The sequence below is a fragment of the Gossypium hirsutum genome, chromosome A02 (assembly GCF_007990345.1).
Source record: "Gossypium hirsutum isolate 1008001.06 chromosome A02, Gossypium_hirsutum_v2.1, whole genome shotgun sequence".
In the NCBI taxonomy this organism is placed as follows: Eukaryota; Viridiplantae; Streptophyta; class Magnoliopsida; order Malvales; family Malvaceae; genus Gossypium; species Gossypium hirsutum.
Window position 1 is genome coordinate 26,586,336 of NC_053425.1, and position 5,572 is coordinate 26,591,907.

General features: G+C 35.5%; 1 non-coding gene across 1 annotated transcript; it reads right to left on the reverse strand.

Moving 5' to 3' along the window:
• Positions 1 to 5,028: 5,028 nt before the first annotated feature.
• Positions 5,029 to 5,135, reverse strand: LOC121217617 (small nucleolar RNA R71). Its single transcript, XR_005913772.1, has one exon. It is a non-coding gene; the product is annotated as a small nucleolar RNA R71 (small nucleolar RNA).
• Positions 5,136 to 5,572: the final 437 nt, after the last annotated feature.

Consider the following 5,572-nt stretch of genomic DNA (forward strand, 5'->3'; position numbering starts at 1 on the left):
TAAAAAGGGGAGAGTTGTAACATCCCAATTTTGGGCCTAGTCAGAACAATAGTTTCAAGACCACAAATCCAACATAAGAAAATTTATTTTTTATTGAATTTTTATGGACTAGGATTTCACGGAATGAATTCGTGAAATTTTCGTTTAAAAATTTAAACGTTCGGGCACTTAATTTAGTCAAAAGGACTAAATCGTAAAAAGTGAAAAATGTGAGTTCTAGATGTTAAAGGTGTCAAATTGTTATGGACTTTAAATTAGAGATCTTTATATAGTAATTTGACCATTGGACAATTGTTGGACAAAAATGGGCATGAGATAGGTGAAATGAAAAATTTTTAAGTTGGGGGCATTTAGGTAAACTAGTAAATAAAAGAATTAAAAGCCCAAAATAGCCAAAATTGGCCTCCATCTTCTTGCTCCGACCAAAACCCTCATGGACGCCATGGCTAGGGTTTTGTTCAAGCTTCCAAGCTCAATAGTAAGTGATCCCTAGCCCCGTTTTTAAAGTTCTTTACATTTTTGAAGTTCCCGTAACTCGATTTACGTATTTCTACAATTATTTTAAGCTAGAGTTCATGTCTAAAAATTTACCCATGAATGACATGCATGTGTTTTGATGCCTAATGGTAGAAAATGAATGTTGGGTGTTAGATAAACATCTTTTGTTAAGAAATTTTCGGTGAAAACGTCCAAAAAGGACCGTTTTGAAAAAGTTATAAAATGTGTAGAAAGAGTGTGTTTTGATGAAAATTATGAGATGCTATAGTTATGAAAATGGTTCAGATAGGCTTGGGTAACAAAGAAATTAAGTACATTTCATTTTACGAGCCTAGGGGCAAAAGTGTAATTATGACAAAGTTTAGGGGCAAAAACATAATTTTTCCAAAATATGATATTTGGACCACATTGAATAATGTGACTAATAATTAGGCTAAATGTGACATTATAGATTGAGGAAAATGAGGATTAGACCTAGAACGGGGGAAAAACGAGGAATCGATGGTTAAGTCCCTTTTTGATACCCTTGGTATCGAGGTAAGTTCATGTGTAAACGATACTACCTTATGTTATGTATTTTATATTTCGATATTGCTTGAATTGTACATTTGTTTCTATGAGATTTATCAATGACAATTTTGAAAAACTTTCGATGAATGAAAAATCCCGAATGAATCTTAGAGATGAATAGGATACAAATGTCAAACCAATGAAGCTATTAAGATTTCGTATAACACCATATCTGGGATATGACCTCGGTATGTGATTTTGTATAAGACCATGCCTGGGACATGGCGTCGATATGGTATTTCATGTAAGACCATATCGGGGATATGGAACTGAAACGATACTATATGTTTGAGATTTCCAAGTAACCCTTGGTATTCCGAATGATCCAACAGGTACGTTCAAAACGAGAAGGTATGTGACCGTATTACGAGTGGTACAGGTATGTACATATAACTCATGTGAAGTGAATTCGATTTATGATACATTATTGGTGAAGACACGAATGAGTAAGACATGTATTTATACCATGATGGTTGGAATGATTTGTAAAAGTGTTATTGACTTAGTTATCATTATTTTACCCTAAAATAGTTTTGGACAACAACAACATTGCAACTTTGAAAATTTGCCAAAAATTGTGGAAATTGAGTTAGAGGCTGAATAAAACATTAAATTAAATCTTAATGAGTCTAGTTTCACATAGAAGAAGTGGTGTAAGCAAAAGAGTTTCAATGTTATAAAATATTTAAATTGTTGTGAGACAGAGCCAGAATGATTTTGAAATCCCCTATTCAGATTTGGTAAAATCATTAAAAATTGTACAAACATAATTATGGGTTATAATTTATATTCTTAGATTCTAAAGAGTCTATTTTCAAAATAAACAAATGGTAACATCATTCAAATCTTGTATGAGGAGATAATTAATTTTTAGTGAAGAGGGGTCAGAACTGTCAAATAGCAAAAAAGTGGTAACTTTGAAGAATAAATTGTACTTATTGGCTAAACTAAAAATTCTGAAAATTTTATAGTAGGAAGATATGTGAGTCTAGTTTCATGGAAAATTAACATATCTTAATTTAGAGCTCCATAGCTCCAGATATAAATAATTTAGTAACTGTGACTCGAGTAGATAGCTAACTGGAATTTGAACAAATAGTGGAATAATATGCAATTATAATTGTGATACCTTGAGAGCATGTTGTAAGAGTTTGGCAAAAGAATATTAACAAAATTGTCTACTATTTTCATATGAACTTACTAAGCTTTATAGCTTACTCCCCTCCCTTTTCCATCTCTTATAGGTTAATTTTTGATAGCTCAGGTTGGAGATTGCCGGAGATGTCATCACACTCTCAAGATATCACGTTGGGTAAAAACGGATGCTGTAACACCCCTAACCCGCATCTATCGCTGGACTAGGGTTAAAGGTATTACCGGATAAAATAGAACATTTAACATTCATTTCATAAACATCATAGAATCATAGATCAAACATCAATATAGAGTCCCTTATATAGGTCATCGAGACCTTAAACATGCATTAGAAAAGGGTCGGGACTAAACCGAGCTCATACAAAATTTTTCCTAGACTTAAACATTTCTCAAAGTTATACAGGTCACACGCCCGTGTGAACAGGCCATGTGCCTTACACGGCATTAGACACGCTCGTGTGTCTAGTCCATGTCAAAACAGGGCATAAATACTGACTTGCTCACACGGCCACAAGACATGCCTGTATGTCTTAGCTGTGGTCAACATTGACATAGGTCACACGGCTAGCCACATGCCCGTGTGCCTTGACCATTCTCAAGCTTGACTTATAATTGTAGGGTACCCCAGGAGATACACGGTCGTGAAACATACACACGGCTGAGACACACGCCCGTGTCTCTACCCATGTAGACATAAATAGGCCATTTAAATAGCCAACTTGCCACCCTAATTTGGGTCAACATACAACCATACATGATAAACTATAGATTATACATATTTTTACCCCATATTTAATGCATTTTATGGATGATTTCTTATTAGAATTGGTGAATCCGATGCTCCTAATGCTTTAATTTCATGTTTTATACTTAGGAGAGCATAGGAGAGCGAAAGGAACGAGAAACGGGCCAAAAACAGAGAAAATGGGCCAAAGTACGAACTCAACACGGTTTGGACTTCCTCACATGGGCAGCCCACACGGCTGTGTCAATTTGGCAGGCTCAAACACGGCCTAAAGTAATTGCACACGGGCATGTCCCTGCCAAGCCCAAGTTCAGTCCAATTCAGAAAAGGCCACTTTTGAGGGATCATACGCATTCCAAAGCCTATAAATACAACCTAGAAGAGGAGAAAAAGGACACAGAGAATAGGGGATAAGGAATTACTCCAAGGAAGCCGATTGATCCATCCCAGAAGCCAGATTCATCATCAAGATTGAAGATCTCCCCCCAAATTCCATTCAGGAGTTTTGGGTTTTCTTTATGTTTAGTATTCTTTATTCTTCTGAGATGTTTTCTTATTTAGTTTTGAACTAAAACCCCTAAATACCTAAGGGGAATGAAACCTAAGACGAATCTTGTTATTATTTTTTGAATCGTATGATAAATATTTAACTTGTTCTTAATTATGTGTTCTTAATTCTTGTTTTGATATCCCAGGATACTGATTCAAGACATGCTCTTATTCAGAGGAGGAATAGACCCTGCCTAAGAGTACTTTTGTCATAATTAAGCAGAGTTGATTGCGCGCCTAGAAATAGGGTGACAAGATTTTGCCGGATTTGGGTGAAACCTAATAAAGGGATCCATAGATCGAGTTAATACAACCCTAGAATGTTAATTAGGGAAAAGTCTCAGTTATTCAATCTAGGGATTAGATGTTATTAGTCTTGAATAGGGATAATAACATAACTTAAGGATCTCTACGGAACAAGTTGAATGAATACATCGTCCGATTCGAAGCCAGAATAACAAGTAAAGTCTAGGTGGATTTGTCCTTAGGTATTGTCTTAAGTCAGTCGATTTTTCCCAAAAGCAATTCCCCAATTCTTTTCTCTGTGAGTTCTTAGTTTAGATAATTAGTTAATTAAAACAAAACCTCTTTATTCTTAGGCTAGAGAATAAAAAGACAGTCATTACTAGTACTTTTAGTTTCTTTGGGTTCGACAATCCAGTCTAGCTAAAATTATACTGCTGTTCGATAGGTACACTTGCCTACATTGCAATAATAGCTAGTTCAAGAACGAGTAATTATAAATATTTAAAACCTATCACGAAACCTCACGATCAAGTTTTTGGTGCCGTTGCTGGGAAACTAAAATATTAGGAACACTCAATTTTTATTACTTTAGCCATTTATTTTTCTTGCAATTTAATTTAATTTAATTTAATTTAATTATTATTATTACTAATTAATTTACTTTTTCTTTCTCTTGACAGGTTTTTATAGTTTATGATTAGAAGAAACTCGTCGGGACCATTACTTTTTGACGAAGAAATTGATCGCATAGTTTGTAGAAACCAAAAAGAAATAAGGCGAAGCTTAAGATACACAGAGAACGAGCAAGAAGACGATACTCAACCTCCAACCGAAGAGATGGCTGAAAACCAAGGCAATCAGCTGCCTCTTGCAATTGTGGCTAATCAAAATCCTGCTGCACGTACTATGTATGACTATGCTAAACCTTCTTTAACAGGAACTGAGTCAAGTATAGTTAGACCTGCTATTGCTGCGAATAATTTTGAACTGAAACCTAACACAATTCAGATGATACAACAGTTTGTTCAGTTTGATGGTTTGCAGGATGAGGATCCCAACACTCACTTGGCGATTTTTTGGAGTTTTATGACACTTTCAAAATTAATGGTGTTTCTGATGATGCCATTCGCCTTCGATTATTCCCTTTTTCACTGAGAAACAAAGCTAAATAGTGGTTGAACTCGTTACCACGAGGGTCCATCACTACTTGGGAACAAATGACTGAAAAATTTGTACTAAAATATTTTCTGCCGGCTAAAACGGCTAAGTTACGTAATGATATCTCTTCTTTGGTGCAGATGGACATAGAAAAACTTTACGATGCATGGGAGAGATACAAGGATCTATTGCGAAGGTGCCCTCACCATGGGTTACCTCTATGGCTTCAAGTTCAAACATTTTACAATGGTGTGAATCCCTCGACAAGACAGATGATTGACGCAGCTGCTGGAGGAACCATCAACAACAAAACACCTGAAGAGGCTTATGAATTCATTGAAGAAATGTCACTGAATAACTATTAGTGGCAAGTCATGAGGACTAAGCCAACAAAAACAGCCAGTGTTTATAACGTCGACTCAGTTACTATGCTGTCAAATCAGGTAGAACTTCTCAATAAAAAGATTGATGGTTTACTTGGTTCTACGCAGGTACATCCAGTAATAAAGTGTGACACAAGTGGAGGAGGTGTGCATACAAAATATCAATCCTTCAATCCTACAACCGAAGAGGAACAAGTCAACTATATGGGTAACAATAACTTTAGATCTCAAAATAACCCATACAGTAATACTTATAATGTAGGTTGGA